Source organism: Haemaphysalis longicornis, unplaced genomic scaffold, assembly GCF_048455015.1.
Source record: "Haemaphysalis longicornis isolate Haplotype H1 unplaced genomic scaffold, Haemaphysalis longicornis Haplotype H1 scaffold_12, whole genome shotgun sequence".
In the NCBI taxonomy this organism is placed as follows: Eukaryota; Metazoa; Arthropoda; class Arachnida; order Ixodida; family Ixodidae; genus Haemaphysalis; species Haemaphysalis longicornis.
In genome coordinates, this window is record NW_027526225.1 from 60,205,473 (window position 1) to 60,221,032 (window position 15,560).

A 15,560-nucleotide genomic window follows, 5' to 3' on the forward strand; every position below is an offset into this window, starting at 1 on the left:
ATTAGTGTATCTACAAATTGGGAGATTAGTTCCGTAACCATCCATATGCCGGAAAAGATAGGCAACCGGAGTTTCCTGCCTTATGGATTTTCGGAAGCAGGTATAAACTACCCGCGACAGGGCCTAGTGTAACGAGTGAAAGCAAAGTGGAAACAGGTATTTTTCGCTGTTGGATAGGGTTTGTTAGTGCACTTGTAATAACAGATTTAAAATTTTACTTTTTACAGAGACGACAATTTTCTTGACCAGACAACGTCCCCGGATTTTCGAAGAACGTGTGGCTTAAGCTTCAAACTTAAAAATGTTTTATTTATTCTGAGATATCCTATCACACCCCGCTTACCACATTCAACCTGGTGTACTCCTGTACCCACTCCTCCAAACCACACCCCTTCCGCACCCCTACCCGGCCCGCTAGAGTGCCCTGGTTTCTCGCGCCATCAAGTCGGACCGGTCAAGAGGTATCCTGGCCAAGAAAAGCTTCACCACCTCGCTCGTATATGTTACTCTTGCTTCCGTAAACGTATTCTACAACTATTGTTCCGTTAGTCCGGCGTGCTGCTTCATTTAACTACCAGCTCCGGGACGGTGCAAACGAGGCTTTGCTGCAACGCAGAAGCGCTTGCTTGAATGCCAACTTTCAGCAGCACTTACTTCCGCCTTTGTTGCAATGCCCAAAAAGCGAAGCGGCACAGCCTGCTTCGCAAAGAATAGGAACTCAGGAACAGTGGGTGGGGGCTAAATAATTAAAGCGGGGCTGTAGGGTAGGTGGTACAATCATGGCTAGAATTCAGTTCCAATCTTTTTACGTTAAATATAATGGGGGTTAAGTATGTTGCTTCTTGTCACTTCGATTTTAGCTTTGCATGTCGTGTTATTTCGAATGTCTACTTTCTGTCCGTTTTTCGCTGGTAAAATGCTTCCATGTTTTATGCCGGGATCCACCAAGATCTCACTTACGTATTACCGTCACGGAAATGACGTCACCTCAAAAACACGCCTGAGCCAGGTTTCGAGGCGGGTACTCCGTCGCCGCAACGGGAGGTGCCAGGCGCTTTACCGGCTCTGCTACGAGCTGACGCGCAGGCAGCCGTATGAACGTGCGGTATATCTTTCCTACAACATCCTCTATTTCGATGGTGCTGCCGTCTAAGACAGGTGAAGAAGAGTAGTGCATCGCGATGCTAATCAGCGCCGACAGTTGGCGCCAGCTGAGCTCGCTGCAACGTCGCAACGCAACCGTCTGCCGTACATTCCATGCAGCAGGTACGCAGTGGCACGGCCGGACTGGACTATTTTTCCGCGCTCCCGGGAAGGGAGTCGAGTTCGGCCGTGGCAGCGGTCGCATATTTGCGAAAGCAACGCACCAGCAGATTGTCGCTCGCCAAGCACACACACTAGACAGCCCCGCAAATCATGCTCTTTCGCTGCAGCGGATCGTGACTTCACCGAACGATTTGCTGGCAACCCGTTTGGTTTCGTTCGCATGGTGTGCGAGCGCGTGTGGTTTCATTCGGGTTTACGCAATGCTCCGGCGCGTGAAATCAAGTGTCTAATGTTGGTAAGCCTGACAGTGCCATACCGACGAAATGTAAATAGCGATGGGCAAGTTCATATTGATGCACAATAAAGATTCAACTGATCCTGTGAAGGCACATCTCACTTTCGTGTTTCACCGATTCCTATGAAGGAGGGGTCAACCACATTTTTCTTCTTTTTTTTTTTCGCAGAGACGTACCCACAGATTGATTTTTGCTGACTGTTTATTTTTTGTATAAATTAAACGTGAATGTACCTGTGCGCTTCTGTGTATAAGCGTAGTACGTTTATTTGCACTTTAGATTTATAGTTGTGTGAAATTTACGCGTATTTATGTGTCTCATGCGTTCGCTGCTTTGCACCTTGTATACGGGGCACTCTCTCACTCGAGCCGAGCCACGGCTACTTCATTGTGTCCCCAGCATCAAAAACTGTTGTAGTTGTTTGTTGAAATCAAGATTTTATTTGATTTAATTTAAGCACAAATAGCTTGTTCGGCAAGCTTATCAGCCCTGCCTAATTTCAGTTTGCTTTTTCCGGCCGCAGCCGATCGCAGAGATTGCACATGACATAATAGGTTCTGTTGCGGCAAATAAGCTAGTGGGTCACATGGCCATTCTCTTTTTTCCTAATTATGTATCTTATTTGAGCGACGTGCTCGTTAAAAGTGCTGTCAGTATGATTCTAACGAGGCAATCTTTCGAATGAACCAAACTTGTGTTTTGTCTGCGTGGCCCCTTTAAGCAATATCATTGCAGCAGAGCGAAATTCCTACTCGGCTTCTCGCTGCGCTCAATCCATAAGCATAACTGGAGGTAGCTTCCTTCAGTACACGATATCTTATTCGTTGTAACTCTGACGATACCGTTGCCATTCCTCGCGATTCAAGAAGCTACTTTACGGGGTCCATTCCATTACCGAGTACTATGTCGTGGGTTCAACTGGATGGTCTGGAGGGTATGTATGGATGGAAGAGAAAAGCAAAAACGCCTGTGTGTCACCACGTTCGCACACGGTGGTTAGGAAGTCGTCTAACTAATCCTACAGACCCTCCCAACGCGAAGCCACGTATCCTTGATGTTTGTACCTTCAGCACGTGGCGTACAGAAATTGAGAACTTTTGAGGTCCAAAAGGTTCATTAAGAAATGCGCGCCATTCCGCCTGGTGAAGGTGGTTGGAAAGCGAAGCTGTAACCGCGCCCACGACGATTGCACTTGCGACGTGACTTGCATGCACACACGCGGCTCTACGAAGAGTGAAACCAGAGACAACTGAAATACACCTAACAACACCCTTTATTACTTCAAAGAGATACTTTTTGCTGAGGTTAAATTATTGCATGATTCATGAACGGTGGTTGGTTAAGTTGCACTGGTGAGGCATCTGAGTAGAAACTTTTTCTTAAAACTGAAGGAACCTCAAACCCGGTGCTAGGTGATATCACGTATTCACCTGCACATTAATGCTTTTGCATACCCATTTTCTGGGATATTGAGTTGTGTCGTGTGGAGCACAATTCCTGAGAACGTTACGATCGTAATGACGATGAAAATGATTATAACAATAATATTATTTTATTTTGCATAAAATTCTGGGACAGGAGTTAGGGGAGGTGGGAGTCTTCCTGTCTTCCTCCCCTCTCAGATGGCGGCCTGCAGTCGTGGGCGCGAGCGGCATCTTCGGCCAGTTGGACCAACTTGATCTGTATTCCGAGTTCACCGAGCTGTCCCTAGCTTTTGATCCGAGCCAGCAGCGTCGTCAGGGCAATCCCAGGAACTGAAACGTCGGGCCGCCTCATCTTATAGCTTTTTGGGCGCCTGGGCAGTGCCGCGGTTCCAGCCACAGCCCATCACGCCCGGTATTCGCCAACACATACCAGCGAGCAATGGCTGAACCACCACCGTTTGCTCTAGCATACTTTCATTCACTCTCTCTCTATTTTCGTGTTGAAAGCGCTCACAAAACAGGGATTATGGTAGAAAATACAGACGACACAGCGCTAACTGTCAACTATTCGTTTATTGACTATTTGTTTATTTGTATATCTTGGGCGAGATGAGCGCACCACGGGAGACGTTGTAGATATATATTTTTGGTTCGTTTCAATAAACAAATAGTGCGAATTAGCGCCGTGCTGCCTGTTTTTTCTACCGTCGTTCCTGTTTTGTGAGCACTTTCAACACCAAGATAAACAGTTGTCCGTTCTACTCCTCTCTCGCTCTCTCTCTCTCTCTCTCTCCCCACACTTTGGCTTCACGTTACTCGTATTTTCTAGCCAATGTTAAGCATAAAATGTTTCACGGTCTTGGCCAATCCCGTTCTGCGGGTACGCTCCATGTTTTAAGGCACCAACCAATCACGCACGGCTCCCCACGAGCGCTCGAGAACAAAAGGGGCCCACTCAATTTGGCAGCACGGTTCTGCTCGAATGCCACCGACACTACGACACGGCGCTGAGGCCGCTGCCGTTGATTACTAGAAGTACAGCAAATGGGAGTGATGCGGAGCGACGCCTCGGGCATCCCGTCGAGCTGCCGACGTGACGAACCAATAAGACGGTGCGACCATTTGCGAAAGCCTCCCGCCACCAGGAGCCACGATCCTTTCAAGACGTCCTCCTCCATCCGAGCCACAGACATTAAGAATCGCAACACCAGCCATAGAAAGGGAGCCTTGTTCCATGGCCGACTTCACCTGGGCAGGACGGGAAGAAGGCGAGCCACAAGGAACTGCGCGGCGACAGAAGGTGGATGTCAGACTGCACACCGACCTGTGCGGCTCGAAAGAGGAGCCGCATGCGCAGAGGAGATGCGCAGTGGCACTTCTCTGGAGGCTTCCTCCGTAGGCAACGGGCTCCACAACGACGCCGAAGCCACAGCTATCTTCTGGGGCATCATCTCCTGCGACCTCGCGACGGAATACGCTTACCCTTTCAATCCGCTGCGGCACCACGCTGGAGCATCTCAGATACCAGGCGGTCCTGCAACCCCCGAAAAGGATCTCCAACGTGGTGCGACACCGTTTTTGTGGCTCTCGCGTGCTGAACCAGCCGCCAAGGAAGCCTGATCTAGGCCGGTCCAGTCCCTTAAATTTCTTCGCATGGGCCAACGCGAACCCGCCTGCTCCATCTTGGCACCGGACATCAGCGCCCGATATTTTAAAGCTAATAAATAAGTTTACGCATGCATGGGCGAGTGCTCTTCCTGGCCTATTTTATCGAAGAAAAATGTTAATTTGATCGGAAGAAATTGTGGCTAGTTACTGCATGTGTAGTAAGCCCTAAAGCGTGAAAATACGGCGTATCTGAACAACTTTGCGTATAAGGCTTATGCCGGGTTTATTCTACGGGGTTTTGTTTGGCTTGCTTTGACTCAAGGACTTTCGAGACTTAACAAAATAAAGGGGAATTGGCGAATGTTTTAGCTCCAGAGGCTGCCAACTTAGCGCAGTAACTTGTTTTCCTTCACAGTCTTAAAGTTACATTTTTGCTGTTGATATTGTAACGCCTCAAGCTATTAACGCATTCACAGAAATATTCCGCGTTATGGGGTCCTTGTGTTGACTGCAGGACAGTGCGGAAGCCCTGGTTGGGGAAAGAGGAACAAAAAAACCCGAAATTTTGTTTTTGTTGCGACTTCTCCGTAGACTTCTCTGCGACTTCTTTCTTGTGTCATCTCTTTAGAATTCACTGGCAGGGCGAGAACTTTCAGTTGAACATAAGTTGGAGATCAAGAACGTTTTATTTAATTGCACACGTACGATATCCTCGGTATTCAATTGCGTGAAATGCATGCAGGCAACCAAGTGTGCGCCGCCATATATGGGGCCAAGCGTCTGTTGCTAGGCGACGTTGTGCGCACGGCCCGCAGATCAGGCACCCCTCTTCTTCGTGCAACCGTGTGAGTGTGCCCGTGGCCTTCCGCGATTTGCTGACGGCGGCGCGCAGGTGCGCCGCCGGTAGCAAATCGCGGAGGCCACGGTGCGCCGTCACTCGTTACGTCGGGCTCCGCGGGATGGCGGCACTTGTCCAGCTAAGCACGACTGTGAAACACGTGAGTGTGTTTCACGTTACGAACTCTTCGCCGAACATAAAGTATTGCGTCGAGTTCACTGTGAGTGCGATTATTCACATCTCTGTGGGCGCCAGTTTAGAATCGGATTGGAACGGAGCAGGTGACGCACGCCGGTGCCTTTTTTTTCTTCGGCGTGCGGCCGCAGTGGCCCTGGCTGCGCCGTATCCATGGCCCATCGGCCATGTCTGTGGCCGTTTCCAGTGTTGCCAAGCGGAGAAATTGACCGCTAAACTTTTCAACGAATGCAGTCTATAATTCGAACCTGTTTAAAGAAGTGGTAAAGATTGGACTTCATCGATCATTTGTCGTTCATCCTATCAAGGCACCTAACTTGGCAGCGTTAAGTAAAGTTAGGGAACGCAGTGTCTAGAGTGCCGTGCGGCGGCACTCTAGCCATGCCTACAGCGATCAGCCAGTGTGCTATCCGACAACGTTCGAATATTTAACCAAAACGTCGGTTGTTGTGGTGTACAAGATCCGTCTTAAATTCTTGATTGTTGGTCTGTTGGTTGGTTGGACCTTTAAAGGGACACTGAAGTGAATTTGTCAAGCTCCCGTTTTTTGCTTGCACTGCGTAGACTGGCTCAAATTAACACACTTTTCATCGTTTATCCGGTCGACAAGTCGGTAATTATTTTATAAAGCTCGAAAGAAAAAAAACTACCATGCGTGGTCTGTGGCGGCCGCAAAAACTAAAAGCTGTGACGACGGGAGGAGGTGGCACCGTGATTGGACGGTGTCAAGGTTAGCATTCAAACAAGTTTCGGTTTCGGTTCTGTAAAACAACATGCTTGACATCCGACGGCAGCGTTGGATGGGCTTTCTCGACATCTCACTAATCGCCGTACCGCGCTTCTGCCATGTTGTCGGTTGTAATATGCCTAAGATAAGCCTCTCAGGACGGCTTGGAATCGTAGCGATCACTAGCCGAGGCCTACGCAGTGGATGAACTCCCTCCGCGTCATACGCACGCGCTCAAATTCGGTACCCTTCACCCCCATATTTGGAGCTTGCTTCACTCATGCCTGTATTGTAAAAAGCGTGTTCGCACCAGGCCAAGAGTCTGCTTATTCTGTCCTGTGCCCACTGCCCACAAGCACTCGCTGCTTATGGCCACAGCACGTCAACGAGAACTCGCTAGCGCGTCAGTGTCAGTCTGCGGGTGTTCTGCGAACTCGCTGGCGGAGCAGTGCACATTACGGCCCAAAAACGGTGAACGCAGTATAAAAAACATCGGCCGAAAACGAAAAAATCAACTTACAAAAAAAAAAAAAAATTACGACCACCTCCCCTCGCGGGAACCCTGGTGTGATGCGACGCTGAGGGGGTTCAAGCGCAAGCGGAGAAGAACCGTCGACCGAAAGGCCGCCGAGAGCGGCACACCGGTTATATTCTTGGCGCGCCCGAAGGAGAGGAGACCGCGGAGAGAGAGAGTGCCGCGGCTATGACGCAACACAATCCAACCCAATCCACTTTAATCCAATCCAATCCAAATCCAAGCCAAGCCAATCCAATCGAATCCAATTCAATGCCCCTCGCGAGAGAGTGTTCGCTATCGGAGAGGAGAGGGGGAGAGTGGCTGCGGACAATAACAACGGACGCACGCAGGAAGGACAGGGCCGCCGACAGGAGATGCTCTCAGCGTCACATCTAAAAGACCCACGTGGATACAAACTTGCAAAATATAATACCTAGCGCTCCAGACCACTCGGGCACGGGCGAGCGCTGCTGCTGTTGGAAATATAAGGTATATAATGTATAACCAGTTTACACTTCTATTTAGTTTTAGCATTTCAAGCAGCTTAGGTACCTATTGGTTGTATAGCGCTCGTGCAGTAAGCATCCCCCAAATTTCCATCATATCTCACGTCTAGCATTTGCATTTCTTGGACGGAAAAGCGTTCGCAGATGTGCGGTTGTGCTGCTGACCGCTGTGCTTGTTCACCCAGCGCAAAAAAAGTGCTTCCTGCTCCCTAGTTTTGCGCTGTACAGTAAAAGTTTCAGTTGATTTTATTTTCTTAGTACCTATATTGACTTCGCTGACTCTTCTCCCGCCTTCAAATGGCCTTAGGTTTTTCTACTAGCGTACCAGTCAATGAAGCGTCCCATGTGCGCTTGTGTAGGGCTTGCGTGGAGCGACCTGGACTTGGAGCTTGATACAGTGTACAAACTAACAAAGTAAAGCAAGGCACATTCTTCCTTTCACAAACGTGTCGTGGCTTAGTTTCAACTTAGCGAACGAATTGCGACGACCCGTCTGCGGCCGGCGGACTCAATGCTGGGCCGACTGACTCTGTCGGAAGGTCGGCGAGCCGTGTAGTACCGCAGTCAAGCTAAGTCATCTCCTCCTGACTTCACACGAAACTCCACAGAAAATGGGCGAGAATGCAGAAAGAAGGAAAGCATTTTCGAATTGATTATTCTACTAAATAAATTCGCGGGAACGCACTCAGAGTGGTCGAAACATGACCTATGGACTCCGAACTACAATTTGCGCTAGTAATCCCGCAATGTTAACAAACCACTTCAGTGTACTTTTAAATCAAGGTGCATTCCCACGCGGGGGATTGGCCAGGAAGCTGGCTGTAATGATTAGGCTGTGGCCCAGTTTATTTTATAGAGAGAAAAAAAGTAAGAGTGAAATATATATATTCTGAAGGTCGTGGGTTCGGGTCCCACCTGGCGGGCATTTTTTCTCCGCTTTCTTTCTTTCTTTCCAAATTCTTTATCTGTTTCAATAACCTACCACAACCTCCCCTTTGCTTTCCGAGGTTTTCTTGACTGCCAACCTTTATTTCTGTGTTATTTTCTACGAGCCCCTCATTTCCTATTCTGATTCGCTACATGCATGGCGAGGGCCTCTGTGCTGGCAGTCTTGGTGCCATAGGGAGCTTAACAGGGTTCAACGCTGGTTGACCACTCTCGACATGTCGTAGACACTCGAGTCACGGCGCGGGGGCTACAAAGAAGGTCCCCTTCACCCCGAGAAGTCAGAGTGGCGCTGGCTATCACCCCCAAGCACAGGAAAAAAAAATCACATTGACATAAATACCCCAGGAAGCGGGGGGGGGGGGGGGGGGGGAATCGCCCCGCCGGTAGCATAGTGGTTATCGCACCAGATCGGTATTGTGGAGGTCGTGGGTTGGGATCCCACCTGGCGGGCATTTTTTCTCCACTTTCTTTCTTTCTTTCCAAATTCTTTATCTGTTTCAATGACCTACCACAACTGCCAACCTTTATTTCTGTGTTATATATATATATATATATATATATATATATATATATATATAAGGGTTGGCAGTCAAGAAACCCTCGGAAAGCAAAGGGGCGAATGTGGTAGGTCATTAAAACAGATAAAGAGTTGGAAAAGGCAGAAAGAAAGTGCAGAAAAAATGCCCGCCGGGTGTGATCCGAACCCACGACCTCTAGAGTACGCATCTGGTGCGGTGACCACTACGCTACGGGCGGGGCTATTTTCCCCTCCACTTTCTGGGGTATTTATGTTACGGTATTTTTGTTTCCTGCGCTTGGCGGTGGTAGCCAGCGCCACTCGGACTACCACAGACCCGGCCCGTCAGATGGCCCTGATTTTTCGCGCCATCGACTCGGACCGTTCAAGAGGAATTGCGGCCAAGGGAAGCTTTACCACCGACCTCTGCCCTTTTCGTTTTGCTTCAACAGATATATTGTACTACTATTACTATTGTTCCGCTTGTCCTGCGTGCTACCTCATTGAGCTGCCAATGATACTTTGCTGCAACGCAGCAGCGCTCGCTAAAACGCCCACTTTCAGTAGCACTTACTTCCGCCTTTGTTTCAATGCCCAAAAGCAAAGTGGCAAAGCTTTCTCCGCAAAATATAGGGAGACAGGAACAGAGGGTGGGAGCGAAGTAATTCAAGCAATGTTGTAGGCTAGGTGGTGCAATCGTTCAATTGAATTGAATTGATTTTATTGACAAAGCGTGAACATGAAACGTGAAGGGGTCAGTGGCACTAGGAGGTCCCAAGGTAAAAACAAATGCGGGACCCCTCATGGTGGTTGTAAAATTGAAAAAAAAAATGAATAAATATCCAGCAACACTAAAATATAATGCCAGCAAAAAAAAACACGACTAGAATTATGGCTATAAGTAAAATACAATCTCTTTGCGCTAAATATAATGGGAGCTAAGCATGTTGCTTCTTGTCGCTTCGCATTTGGATTTTCATGTCGTGTTGTTTCTAATGTTGTCATATAGCCTAAAAATCCGGGCCCATCTCCACTAATGTGAAACCCGGGGAGGGGTGAAGCAGGCGGAATATAAGTGTATTCTTGGCGCCATGGCGTTTTTGCCAACGGAGATGAAACCATTTGGGGTAGAGGTATACAGCTTTGCTGTTAAAAGTCTTTTTGTCTTTGAAGCACGAAGCGTTCTAGCGCGAGGAGTAAAAAAGTGTCCCGTGTTTTTAGTACCATGACTACATGAGACGACGGTTACGACGACGACAGAGCATGCAGACAGCCCGAGCCTCTAAAACGTTTCCCGTCTTACTAACAATTACTTGGCTATTTACGTACAGAATGTTGTTGCCAGCATGGGAATTAAATATAAACGTCATGACGTATATCTCACCTCTACGGGACCATCTGTTGGTGCTATAACCACGGAGCCTCCTCTGCTACGATATGCTGATCTATAAACCTAACGATGTTTCATGTTAATGGTTTTACGTGCTAGTGTTTTATTACTGATGCCATTTTTGCAGCCTAAACCAGTGCTGCGTGTTTCGGCTGGTATTCCGATGACCATTTATTGCCCACATGAAAAGCACAGCAATGAAGAGGGGATCGCCGATGAGAAGGTGTTACGCATGCTTAAACAGCTGCTAAACACTATGCGAAAACTCATCGCAGGTCTGAAAAGTCAATCTGCGAAAACTGTGGTGCAGGTTCTAGATGCGTTGGAGCCGCTCATTGAGGCACTCCAGTGATTTATTATGGCGCAAAAAACCGGCATAACTTTACTGGAAGAGAGACTTCACAATTCTTTCGTGATGCAATGGAACGCAAGAGGACTGCGAGGGCGGATGTCAGATTTTCGGCAGCGCATGTTTAAATACAAGTTCCCAGCCGTGGTTATATGTGAGCCAAACATATCTGCCCCGTTTCGTCTCTCCGGTTACGTTCTCCTGTTGTCACAGAAGGAAGGAATACCCAGCAAGGTATTATTATGCGTACGAAAGGACATACCTTACGTCAGACATGCGATTTCTGCTTATGCTTCAAATGAATATATTTGCGTGACGTTAACGCACAAGCGTCGAGTCATTTCGGTCATCGGGGCTTACATACCTCCACGCGCGGACCTTGACTTCACGTACCTGAGCTCTGTGGTGCACGCTTGTTCCGGTCCACACATCATCGTCGGTGATTTTAATGCCCACCACCCCCTGTGGGGCAGTGCGGCTACTAACAAGAAAGGAAATGACCTTGCAGACTTTATTCACGACGAAAGCTTTGTGTTTATTAACGACGGTTCCCCTACCTTTCTTCGTGGGCTCTCGTACAGTAGTTGCTTGGACCTTGCAATCGTATCAAAGACTCTGTCAACATCTGCAACTTGGTGTTGTGATGTTGAGTCACATGGGAGTGATCACATTCCGACCTACGTACAACTGCGCTGGTTCCACACGTCTGACATTCCTAGGATCCGTTGTACTGATTGGCGAAAGTTTACGTTGATGGTTGAGGAGTCATGCGCAACTATTACGTCGGAGTCCGATGTAGAAAGCGCCATACTGTCTGCTATGGAGTGCACCACGAAGTACGTTAGCACTCCCAAACATCGAACACCCATAGATGCCGTGTACGAAGAACTCCGTGCCATAAGACGCCGCGCAGAGAGGAGGTATAGAAGAACCCAGGCTGCAGCAGATCTAACAGAATGTCGCCGCGTGCAACGGAAAATACGACGCCATTTAGAGAAGCTTGGAAGAGAGCAGTGGAGGCGATTTTGCTTTTCATTAGATCCGCGCAAGCCCCTTTCAAGAATTTGGCAAGTGGTGCGAAGTCTCCAGTACCACCCGAAGCAACTGTACCCTTTTCGTGCTTTGGCTCTAAGCACAGGAAAAAGCGAAGTAGAGGTAGCTGAAGCATATTGCAAAATGCTTGTTGATGGATCCCACGCCCTGCTTCCCCGTACGCAAAGGCGTACACCGCAGACCACAGACGACCGCTTCAACGTTCCGTTCTCGATGCAAGAGCTGGATGCCGCTCTTTCAGCCTCCTGCCGTTCATCTGCTCCAGGACCTGATGGTGTACGGTACTGCGTACTGCGAAACCTTGGCAGCGAAGGTCGGAAAGCTCTCTTATCATGGTTCAATGCAACGTGGATCTCCAGCTCTGTCCCCAACCACTGGAAATGCAGTCGTGTGGTTGCTCTACTGAAGCCGGGAAAATCCCCCTTGGAGCTGTCCTCATACAGACCCATCGCATTGGCAAGCTGTATCGGAAAGGTTATGGAGAGAATGGTGCTGGCCCGACTCGAATGGTTTCTTGAGAAAAACAACATTTACCCGGATGTCATGACAGGATTCCGAAGAGGACGATCCTCTATAGACAGTGTCATCGATCTGGTGTCTTCAGTGGAGCAAGAAAGAAACCGTCGCCGAATCGCGGGCGCATTGTTTTTCGACATCAAAGGCGCCTATGACAACGTGCTCCACAGTGCGATTATGGATGCTCTAGAGATTGTGGGAGTAGGCGGCCGACTGTATGAGTGGATTTCCAGTTACCTTACTGGTCGGACAATCTTCATGTCCACGTCTGCCGGCGACACAGGACTCCACCAGGTTAATCGTGGTGTTCCACAAGGAGGAGTACTGAGCCCCACCCTCTTTAATATTGCCCTAATCGGTCTCGTGGACGAAATGCCTGAAGTCATCAGAGTCACTATCTACGCTGACGATATCTGCATCTGGACTTCTGGTGTAACTCGACCGCAGCTGCGAGCCCGTTTACAGCGAGCCGCAACAACGACGTCTCGGTACTTGTGCCGTCAAGGCCTGAGTTTAGCGCCAGAAAAATGCGCCGTTCTTGCATTCACCAGAAAGTCGATGCTCCGGTATCCTATCATTATTGAGGGGACACTGATACCTTACGTCACGCACCACAGATTTTTGGGAGTGACTGTAGACCGCAGTCTGTCGTGGACGAAACACATAGCCTCGTTGAAGACTAAACTTGCAAGCCTAGTACATGTTCTTCGCTTCGTGGCGGGGATGAGATGGGGTCCATCTGAGAGCGCTCTTCTCCAGTTGTACCGGAGCCTGTTTTTGGGGCATCTTCGTTGCAGCCTGCCAGCCATTTCAAACCTGCGAACTTCTTCCCGGCGCACATTGGAGGGTTTGCAAGCACAAGCCCTCAGAATATGCTTGGGGCTACCACGATGTACCTCTACTGTGGGCACAATTGCCGAGGCACGTGTTTTTCCAATGGATGCACTTCTTTTGGGGAACCCCTTCGAGTCTACCTTAGATGCTTCACAACGCATGAACACCATCCATTATCGGCTCTTCCTACTACGTGTTCGAGAAGTAGTTTTGCGGCAGCCATTTTGCAACACCAACATAAGATCCCATCAGGTTTCGCCCCAATGGTGGTTTCCCAGAATCCTCTGTGGGTACTATCAAAACCATCAATTTACCTTTCCATCCCGGGAATTGGGAAGAAGTCCTCTTTGCCATCAATAGCCCTCAAACAGTTGACTCTAGCGTTCTTGACAGACAAGTACGCCGGAACTGTACATGTATATACTGATGGCTCTGTGACTGCATCCCGGTCCACCGCGGCTGTGGTAATTCCAAGCTTATGCGTTACCCGAGGATTCACACTAGACCACAAGACAACTTCTACTGCCACTGAGTTGGTTGCCATACGGGAGGCGATTCGTTTAGTCTCCCGTGAATCACCTCAAGCTTGGACCCTGTTTTGTGATTCCAAGCCAGCACTCCAGGTCCTCAACGGAGTTATGAGGCAAGGACCTTATTATGCCCTTGCTGCGGAAGTACTCGAATTATGCTCATTGGCACTGCAACAAGGACATGTCCTCACCATTCAGTGGGTACCAGGCCACTGCGGGCTAGCTGGTAACGACTGGGCTGACCAGGAGGCGAAGAAGGTTTCTGCAAATGCAGATGTTGTACGTCTGCCCTTCGCAAGGACGGACACGACCGCCCTTCTGTTTACCATTCTCCGCCGCGCCTCGGCGGATCACTGGTCCCACCCTGACAATCGTCGTAGAAGATTACACCGCCTGGACCCCGACTGCAAGTTTCGGTTACCTCCTGGTATTCAGCGAAACGATGCCACGCTGTTTCACCGACTACGGCTTGGCGTAGCCTTTACCCGTCGCTACAAGCACTTCATTGGCTTTACGAGTGACCCCGACTGTGAGACATGCCATGTACCAGAGACTATTTCGCATGTTCTCTGCCACTGTCCACGCTATGCGCAACCTCGAGAACAATTAGTGAGAACATTGGCCCGTTTGGACTGTCGTGTGGTGTCGGAGGAAGTGCTGCTGGGACCTTGGTCAGACGCGAAGCGTTCCTACGGTGCATTTAAAGCTGTGCTGACATTTCTGCGCAGCAGCGGCCTCTCAGAGATATTGTAGTTGAGGCCCGTCCGACTTAACTTTAACACATACACCGTATCGGTATAGGCATCTTCTATACATAGCCCTTCATTTATTTCTCCGCCATCTTCATCTCTCTCGTCCTCTATCCACAATCTTTCCTCCACTTTCCCTTCCCACACACAGAATAGCTGGCCAGATATACTACCATCAGGCCGACCTTTCTGTGTTTATTTCATTTCAATAAAATTCCTCTCTCTCTTGAACTTGGTGCTGGACTTGCGAGGGTAGCTCCGATCTCGGGACGACGTCCTTAATTTGGTACTGTATATAACATTTTGAGGACTATTTGGACATTACAGATAGAGTAAGCCCTGATTGTAGCGAAATCTATTTATTCGAAATCTCGTCGTATCCGAAGGTATTTGTGGTTCTCACTCCAGCGTGTGATGAGCAATTCATTTCGCTTTTATCAAAGTATTGTTTAAAATGAGGTCAGTGGATAAATGCGGAAAAAACGCTCCGGTGTCAAGACTTACGCGCACGTTAAAGATATTAAGGTTGCGCGCGTCACAGCACAGGTGTAGCTTTGGAGCATTAAACCCCCAAATTTGAAAACAAGTTGCTTTACTATTCCAACTACGTTGTTGTAATGACACCTTCCGCATCTCCAATGTAACCTAAGCGTGACCTAAGTCTAACCTAAGCGTACCCTAAGTGTAACGTAAGCGCGCCCTACGCGTGACCTAAGCGTGACCTAATTGTAACCTAAGCGTGTCCTAAGTGTAAGCTAAGCGTGACCTAAGCATAACCTAAGCGTGACGTAAACGTAACCCAAGCGGGACACCAACAATTGAAAGACCGAAAAGGAGATTTGTGCCCGTTTTTTTTTTAATTCGCGGAACAAAGGATTTATAATGTTATTTTCTGGGATGAACTTCAGTTTAAGCTCGTTTCCAACGGGGGAGGGACGTTAGTTCTCGCTTTCGAAGAACGCCAAGGAACTTGTGTTCGTTTTTGGCCGGAGTTCATGCTCTGCCAAGCGTTACGCACGGGTATAGCTATATGCAAAACACAGAATGCACAGGATTATGCAAAAAAACAGGATTGTTTTGAGAATTTAACTTCAAAACATTTTCATCTACCGTTTTACTAGAATATAAACACGAAGATAAAGTTGTCGCTCGTCACTATATCAGCTGCAATGGTTTAAATCTAATAAGCACGCAACGAATGGCGAAGAGAGTATGACTTTGCTGGTTGCAGTGCCTTCCAGAGCGTACTCATTTCTGCGACAAAAAGGCTGCAGCTTAAAACGCCGCCCTGAAGAAC